Here is a 9,669-nt window from a genome sequence, read left to right on the forward strand (position 1 = left end):
GTGGGTGTGACTGCTACACTCCCCTGAAGGCAAAGCCTGCATACAATGTAAGGGAAGGGAAGAGGCTTCCTTGCTGTTCCCTTTTTGCTCTCATTGCTTTTGTTGTTTATGAACTGTTGTCCTCTGCCATGTGCCACCCTGCCTTGGAGCCAGCTGATTATGGACTGAAACCTCCACATACTATGAGTTAATTAAGCCTTTCTTTCTTTAATTCTGAGTATAGTGTGTTTTGTCTCAGCAGTAACAGAAAAGTAACAAAAACACAGCCCAATATTCATATCTGAGCAGCTCATTCTCACCTTTGTTCTGAACCCCACCCATCTAAGGAATGGGGTGGCTGAACAAGGCATACCTTCTCCAAAGCACACCCGAGTAGTGGCTCAGCCTGGCTTCCCCGGGAAGCAACCATCAGCTGAGAAACAAATCACAAGAAGATGAGGGGGGTTGATGTGGCACACTTGAGAATTTTCAGAATATTCATCTGGAGAAACTTGGCCTAGGACAAAGAAGCTGAAGAGTCCTGGAGTTCAACCTGACTGCCTGCTCAGGTTGAACTCTGCCATCTGAGAGGGGCAGGAAGTGGCTGAGCAGCCACAGGGAACAGCCCCACACCCTTACCTCAGGGTTTGATGGACTCACTACCAACTCTTTGCCTCCATGGCTCAGCAGAAACACAAACATCAAAGTGACCCAAAGTCTTACTTGGCTCTCTTGGAAGAGGTTGTGGCTCCCCTCAAGGCCCAGGTCACACTGGAGCCATGAAAACATGGGAGTGAAAGGCCAGCCTCACACATAACTTTGAGAAATCCTTTTTTTTTTTTTTTTTTTTTTTTTTTTTTTTTTTTTTTTTTTTTTTTTTTTTTTTTTTTTTTTTTTTTTTTTTTTTTTTTTTTCTGTAATTTTATTTCCAAGTTAGTTCTCATCCACATTCACTGTCTGGAGATTTTTGAACGTGGTAACAGGTACGTAGGTTACCAAGGTATACAGCTTGTTTGGTGAATCTCCATCCTCATTCCGCTTCCTGGACAACCGTACTCGGATACGATATGGAACATTCCTTATTCCTTTGGCCCAGACAGCTTTGTTGAGCCTGGTGTCAATGCGCACATCGGGAGTCCCCATTTCCTTCATGGCAAACTTCCGGATCTCCTTAAGTGCCCGAGGAGCGCGCTTCTTGAAGCCCACTCCGTGGATGCGCTTGTGAATGCTGATTGTGTACTCTCGGGTCACCACCTCGTTGATGGCAGAACGGCCCTTCTTCTTCTCACCACCCTTCTTGGCAGGAGCCATTCTGCCGGGCCCAAGTTGGAAAGAGAAATCCTCCTAATCATATTTTTTATAATTTCTGGACCTCTAAACACTCAAAAAAGGAAATATCAAGCCTCATGAAAAGTCTACTAAGAATACAGCGTAGGGCTAGAAAAAATCAAGGTTGACATTTGTGCTCTCCTACTTCCTAGCTGTGTGACCTCTGGAAAGTTGCTGTATGTCCCTGAGCTTCAGTGTCCTCACTATTAACAGGAATAATAGTTTCATCCACATTTTCAAGCTGTCCATGGTTTAAATGTTTTATATATTTAAAACAACACACAGTAAATCTCCAGTATATGAGCTCAAAAACTGTACAGGACAACACATCTATAAGTTTTTTGGAAGAAAAAAAGCAGAAAATATAAGATTACTTATGCTTCCGTAGTGTATTCGAAAACAAATGGCCACAACACAGATCCTCTGAACCAGTGATAGTTTATTTATCTACCCCTCAAATATAGAGGTGCTGTGTAAATGGCCACAGCAAGACATTAGCAATGTGACACAAGAGGTTAAGAGCAGGAAAAGTTAGGACTGGAGATATAGCTTGGTGGCATAAGCATCTGCCTGGTTAGCACAAGGTTCCAAGTACAATTCCTAGTACCAAAAAAAAACAGGGGTAGGAAAAATTTATGGACAGATAGTTCCTGAGAGACAGGCTGGGACCCAGAAGTAGGTTGCCACAGAGCCAGTTTCTCTGTGAACATTTTATAGAGCAAAATCACAAGATAAAAAAATTTAAAAATTTTTAAAAATCACAAGATGGGCACAACATGGGTCAAACTATAATCAACAAATAAGATGATAAATATAATGATTAGCTAGAATTGATCCAATTGGGAAGCTGGTGGTGCTGTAGCAGGGGTACATAGAAAGAATAAAGACATTTTTAGGAAGGGATGGGTCTAAAGTTCCCGTCACTACCTGGGTGGTGGACATCCATCCATCGGACCAGGTGACACCCATTAGAGTACAATCCTAAATTACTGCCTTCCCCTTGGGGAGGCATTCAGTCCTGTCCATCTATGTTGATTTCTAACCTCCAACCTTAGTTGCAATGTGTTCTCATCTTCTGCACTGACTCCCTTGAGGGCACCACCCTGCCTCACTGACTGTATATTTCTACCTGACTTAACTGTCTATAATAGCAGCACAGGCCTCTAATCCCAACACTTAAGAGGTCGAGACAGAAGGACCACAAGTTCGAGGCCAGCCCAGCCTACATAGGGAGTCCAAGGCCAGCCTGAGTTACATCATAAGATCCTGTCTCAACACTGACAAAGGTTCTACAATCTGAGGTACAGGATCTCGGGATAAATCTTGAGGGGATTTCACTGACCTTATCAGACCAAAAGCTACAACTCTTGTTGTATAGGTCCTGCTTTACCTTGGTCTTAACCATCCAGCAGATAAGTATAAAAACGAAATATAAGAAGTAAAGCCATGCTGTTATGTTGAGCTATAGGGGACTCAGGTCAACAATTTCTGACATTGCCAGTCAAGCAGAAGACACAATACTATTATGGGCTACTAGACTCTTTTAGAATATTTTGCTGAGTTTACACACCTATAATATTCAAATAACGGAACTTAACAAAAAAAGGGGCTACAGATGAATGTCCATTTTGTATCTGTGTATTCAAAGTGGTTAGGATAGATATATAGTTACATTCTCTTAATGAATAGAGCGATTTGTTCTAATGGTGTTTGTAAATAGGATCTCATGTCCACATCTTGTACAGCAATTAACCACTAGGAAGAATGTATGCAATGTATGAATTATTGAAACTGTCCTACCAATTTGATTTGAAACTGTCTCATTGCTATTTGTTTATCAATAAAATTATGGGGGGAAAATATAAATAAAATTAAAAATTTTTAAAAAAGATCCTGTTTCAAAGGCAAATAAATACATTTTTTTTAAATTTTAAAGGAATGACTTTCAAGCGTTGTACCCATATCAACCTGAAGATGTTCCAGGAGAGCAGAATGAGGTGTAAGTCCCCCCACATGAATGCTCCTGAACTAGCAGGAGAAAGCCAGCCAAGCCTGAGCATTTCACTCACTCGAGCTACCCAAATCAAAGTCAGGATGCGTGCACCTACCCAAAGTTATCTACATTATCATTTCCATTAAACATATGGCCAGGGAATCTAATGAAGAAAGCTGAGTGATGGCCTCAGAATCAATAAAGTCTTTCTGAGTTTATCGATTTAGCATTCTCCATGCAGTAGAATTGATTTATGTCCTAGGATTTATTTTGATAACTCAATGATAACTCCACTATTCCTAAATTAATGTCATCTTTTCTTCAGGCAAAAATTTTTTCTAAGCAAGGGAAAAAAAAGTCTTACATCAAACTGATTTTGCTAAGTAATTCCATGGCTAACAGGGTACCATAAATCACAGGGAACCATGTACTGCTATAATTGTAAATCATCAGTGGCATGGAAAAGTACAACGGCATTTATTTGTCAGGGTTGTGATTGCATCAAGTAGAGCCTCTTCCCTGTCAAAATTCATATCTTCCCATAGAAACCCTATTGTCTATTGTACAATTTTATAAAAGCAATACATTGCTTAAAAGCTATGTTAATTTTCTTCTCACAGTTTAAGCTTCCAGAATGAGTGAGACGGTAGGTTTCAGTCCGTAATGAGCATGATCTTATTGAGGGAAATAAGCCATCCTCTCTGTGAGATGAATATTCACCTCAGACATACACAAGCAAGACAATCAATCAATGCCATGTAAATGGGTATATCTGCAAATGCTTTTTTGGAAGAAAAATAATTCTGCATTTTCTAACCAATCTGCAAACCAGAGATAGACAGACAGACAGATAGACAGAGACAGAGACAGAGAGACAGAAAGGGACAGAGAGAAAAAGGGGACATTTTTCAATAAAAGGGTGTCACAATGCAATAGTCTGATTAGTCACAAGTTCTGTTGAGCTTCTCTCCCACGTATCTCTGCAATCTTCCCATTTCTCTCCGTCAGTACAGCCACCACCTGGTCCAGAGACTCCTCAAAGCTCCCCTGCTGCCCCGGCAGCCTTCTGGCTTCCCTCCCACCACTGCTGCAGCATTTTCATTTTCTTTGCTACATTGCAGCCAGAGAAGCTTTTTTCAAAAATGCAAATCTGATCACGACATGACTGCCTACTCCTTCCCAAGTCTCACAGAAAAAAGAAAAATAAGTCACCAAAATGGTTTGTGAGAGCCAGGCCGCCTCTCCAACCTCCCCCACAAAAGTGTCCTGTCCCTCTGCACATGCAGGCTCGCCTCCCTCAACACCTGCAATACACTGCAGGGCCCCGCACACATGCAGGCCCCTCTGTCCACACTGTGAATCGCCCCCTAGTCTTAGAACTCTGAGATCAGTGTCACCACCTCTCCAGGAAAGATCCCTTGAGCCCTCAAGTGGGTCAGAACTTTCCGCAAGACAAACTTTTCCTTCACAGTTCTCACAGTTCTGTTTCATTTCCACCTTCCCCTCGTGATTGCTGATCCCTGCGGGAAAGGCCAAGAGCACTGACTTACTTCCCACTCCCATGTCCTTGTCACAACCCCTGGCTTCCAGAGTTCACAGGCCCAGGTCTCCGTCTATGGGTGATGACTTCCTGACCATCTGAGTTGAGGCAGAGCTCTGGAAACAAGAAGAGCAGAAGCATTCACTGACATAAATGGGGTGAAGGAGGAAATCCAAGAACACAGCAAGGCCACTAAGAGGAAGGCAGCCTGCCCGGCTACTCTTCAGATGCCTCAGCTGCTGCTCTGACTACCGACTCACTTTCCTAACTAATGCAACTTCATTTTCAAAAAACTCCAAACCAACAAGAAAGCTGCAAAAACATTATACCCATGAACTGTCATCCACCCTTCACCTAGATTCACCTTACATTCAAGAAATTCATCAGGGCTGGTGAGATGGCTCAGTGGTCTAAAGCACCTACTTGGAACAAGCTTAGCAAAGCACAGGGACCGCGGTTCAATCCCCCAGCACCACATGCCAGCCAGCTCCGCCCCCCTGGTGGGCTGAGCTGGTCACACGCACATAAATAAAGAAAGAAAGAAATTCATCAACATTTTGCCATATCTGCTTTATCTTCCTACATATATGTGTGTGCTCATGGGTATAGTGATACACACATCTTCTGTTCTCCTCCTGCTGAACCATTTGAAACAAGGGGCAGTGTCATGACCACTTACCTCTAAAGCCCTCAGCATGCCTCTCCCAAATATAAGGACGTTCCAAACCCCAGTGACAAGGATCAGATTCAGGGAATTTATCATTGATAAATATTATTGGCTAATGGCAATTCATATGTAAATTTTACCAATTTACCTCACATGTTGAAGCATCTTTTTAAAAAATTACCAGTGTGAGAGCTGGCCTGATAGCTCAGCAGACTAAAGCGCATACTTAGGAAGAAGGCACCGGCAGGGGTTTGATCCCCGGCTTGCCATACAGACCCCACCCATGGGGCATGCTGAGCTGGGCAATTGAGACTGGGCATGGTGGTGGACACCTGTAATCCCAGGGTTTGGGAGGCTGAAAACAGAAGAATCACTATACGAGTCCAATCAATGGAGTAACACCCTGCAGACCCTGCAGACCCTGTACTAAATGCATAAAAATAAATAAATAAATAAAAGTTACGGGGGGGGGCAGCTTTAAAATCTCATCTCCAAAGGAAAAAAGTAGTTAAATAAATAAATAAAATCTGTCCTCCAAAATTCTCCAAAGGCTATAAATTATTAAAACTTAGTAAAACCCTCAACTTTCAGATAAAGCAAATTTCTAGGGTTTCTCAGAACAGAAGCAAACCACCTCTATCTAGTACAATTCTAGGATTTGTTGGACCTCTCAGAAAGCCTCTAGAAACAATCCCCTCAGATATGAAAAAAAAACCCTGAAATCTAATCAAAACCATCTTTAATGCATTGAGTTCATTCCCAAATGTAGGTTCCATCTCTCAACTGGACCAAAGTGAGCAGTGGAAAGTGCTAATAAGGGCAGTGACAGGGGCCAGTCTGGGACAAGCGGAGCAAGGGGACCTTTGGTAAATTAAGTGACCCAAGGGAGGCAGCCGCACTCCAAAGACCAATTTAAACTATTTATGATTACTGATGGTCCCTGAATTAGTTATAACTCCCTAAAGGAAAGATCTGGGCCCGATCACAAAGGAACCGAGGAAGGTTCCGCAGGGCTGCTGGAGGTCAGGCAGGAGAATGAGCTATTAGTTTGCATTAAGAGGCCAACACCACGGTAATGGGGTGCTGGGATGTAATACAAATGCGGGCAGCCTGACCTTGACTGCCATTCAGTTCAAGTGCTGCATCTCAAAAGGAAATAGAAGAGGCCACAGGAGGGCCATGGGATGATTAGCACAGAAGGGCTCAAACTTTGCAAATGAGGAAACGTTTAATTACACAAGGAAAAAACCGGACCAAGGTGTGCATGTAGGAAGGAAAGAGGCTGGGGATGCCTCAGTGAGACCCCAAGTGCTCTAAATTAGATTTCGATAAAAACCTCCAAGAAGTTGCTTTGGAGAGAGAATTCTCAATGGCTCCACTAAACCTTTTCAGGACATAAAAGGCTGCACCTTCACTGAACAGCTCCAAAAACCTAAACAGGAGCCTGCTTGAAAGTGACAACAAATTTTAACTCTTTCAGAACTGTGTTCGGTCCAGGGAACTGGATACAATGGACCTGGTGCGATTGCTTGTGGTTCTTAGAACAGTGGCCATAAGCTAGCAAGGAGGCAGGCTGTTCCAAGGCAAGGAACAGGTGACCGTGAGCCCGGGACCACTTCCAGCCTATCGTCTGCCTTTGTGAAGTTTGGGAAGGTTTACTGAAGCAGCAGTATTTATCGTGTACTGTCTAAGGCTTCTTATTTTCACTACTCCAGCAGAATGGAGTAGCACAGTTGTAATAGACTCTGTGGCCCACAAATCCAAAATATTTACTTTCTGGCCCTTTACAAAAGAAAATCTGCCCACTTCTGCTTTTCTGTGTTGTAAGTGTTAACTATTTTCAGCGTGGCCAGGATGATTATGAACATTATATATAATATAATAACGTGGTCTACATGATCTATAATTTATAGGATATATTTTATCTATGTAACCATACAATATATAAAATCATCAGGAGGCTGCTGTTCCCAGATCCAGTCTCTGGGAGGCAGGGTTCCAGCCTAGGGTAAAGGAATGGAAGGAAGCTCTAGTGCTCACTAAATGACCAGAAACCACAGCAGGCCCCAGCCGGGCTGCCCAACTGCCCACCAGGTCCATGGACAGACTCCCCAGCAACCTGGAGGCAGCCAGCCTGGAAGCCCCGACTCCACAGCAGCGTTAGCAGAGCAGGCCAGGATGTTCTGTGGCCCGGAACTCTGTGTCTGTCACCATGTGAAACACCCAGAGGTACAAGACATCACAGACAGCTTCTTGTAAAACAAACAAACAAAAAAAAAGCATGTGAATTTCAGAGGGAAATATCTTTTAATTCATGTACATATGGTAGGTAACGTGTATCCACTTAAAATACATTTTTTTTAGTGATGATCTATTTTTGTAAAAAGAAAATCACAGAGCTAGAAATACCTTGACATTTATGAATATGGATTGCAGTGAAAACACATTTAAATATATAACCTGAGTGGAATTACCCACATTCTATTTATCTGCCTGGTCTGTAGCTTCTGTTTGCTAAGAAATAGGTTTAAAAAAATGTTTCCCGAGATTGTGTTGCCATGCTCTGCCACTAGGGGGTAGTATGACCCATTATTTTACCTCTTTTCAGCCTTCCAACTACCCCCATATGGACAGCAGCCTCCTTGAAAATTTTGAATATATATTAAATGATTATGTATTGTGCAGTACAATATATTACGTATAACATGCTAGACATAGTGCTATGCAATAATTATGTTATATATAGTATTACATAATAGATTACATTAAACAAGCTATAAGAAGATTTTATACTGCATGTATAATATATAATTTGGGAAAAAATGGAGAATGTGTCCTATACAGAGATAATTAAGCAAATCTCACTGGAGCACAAAGAATTCACTTAGAGTTCACCTGTTCCTCTCAGAAGAGTCAGAGCAGCATTACTTAAAGTTAAGGAGCAGAAGGTACGTAAGAGCCTGCCTGAGACTCTGAGTGGCCCAAAATCTAACTCTGAAACCAAGACACCCAGAGAGCTGCAAACCCAGGGGGCAGAGAGCCGCCCTTCTCACAGAAGCCTGAACCCAGGGCAAAGTCAGAACTGCAGGTGAGACCAGGTCAAGAGTCCAGGGTCACAAAGGGCAACAAGTCACACTCCAAATAGCTCAGTGGGTCACACACGTGGAGTCTCAAAAAGTCTCAGTGACTTTAAATTCATTTCCAAATTAAGACTAGTAGAAGCAGAAGGGAGGGTAAAGCTCCAGCTTGTTCAGACATTCTGAAATATAAAACCCTGGGTGTTCGGGAGCAAGGAATCCAGATAACATTTCAGTCGGTTCCAGTATCTGTCCCTGGAGAGAAACTTCTGAACACCCTGGAAATGAAGAGCTTTCTGGAATCTGAATACTGGGTACACAAGAAATGTTTGTCTTTTTAATTTTATGTATTTATTATTTGATACAGGGTCTGACTATGCAGTTCAGGCTGGCTTTGTGCTCACTTTTTGTAGCCCCCAGTCTGGTCTCCAACGTACAGAGATCCTCCTGTCTCAACCTCCCGAGGGTTGGGATTACAGTCATGCACCACCACGCCCAGTTCTAGGGCCAGCACGGCCTGTGGGGGCCAAGGATGGAGCTTGGGACCCGGCGCCTGCCAGGCCCACGCCTCCGAGCCCTGTCTCCAGCCTCCACGGGAAAGCTTGAAGCTAGCTAACGCTGCCTGCCGCACAGTCTGAGGATATAAGCATCACGCCTCTTGGCACACATCGCACTTTCACATGGACCACTTTATTTAACACCTATAAATGACACAAGAGGTGGGTATTAATAGTCTCTCCACGTATGGATGGAAAGCAGAGCATAAGTGACTCACACGAGGCTGTACTAGTGAGCGACGGTAAAGGATTTACAAAGAAACTTCTCACTGCAGAACTGCCAGCTCTCTCCACTCCACTTGCCGCTCCCAAAAAGAAGCATTTCTCTGAGAGCCAACAGGTGTGTGAGAAGGTAAGCTGCAAAGACAGAAAAGATCTAAAATTGGACATGGTGGCGCACACCTGTAATCCCACCACTTAGAAAGCTGAGGCAGGAGGATTGCCAGTAAGTTCCAGGTCAGCCTGGACTTTATAGTGAGCTCAAATCCAGCCCAAACTACACAGCAAGACAGACAGACAGACAGACA

The 9,669-nt window shown here is 43.2% G+C and overlaps 1 pseudogene; it reads right to left on the reverse strand.

Moving 5' to 3' along the window:
* Positions 1 to 897: 897 nt before the first annotated feature.
* On the reverse strand, positions 898 to 1,299 carry LOC101563152 (annotated as a pseudogene).
* Positions 1,300 to 9,669: the final 8,370 nt, after the last annotated feature.

Source organism: Octodon degus, unplaced genomic scaffold (assembly GCF_000260255.1).
Source record: "Octodon degus isolate 3935 unplaced genomic scaffold, OctDeg1.0 scaffold00096, whole genome shotgun sequence".
NCBI classification, from domain to species: domain Eukaryota; kingdom Metazoa; phylum Chordata; class Mammalia; order Rodentia; family Octodontidae; genus Octodon; species Octodon degus.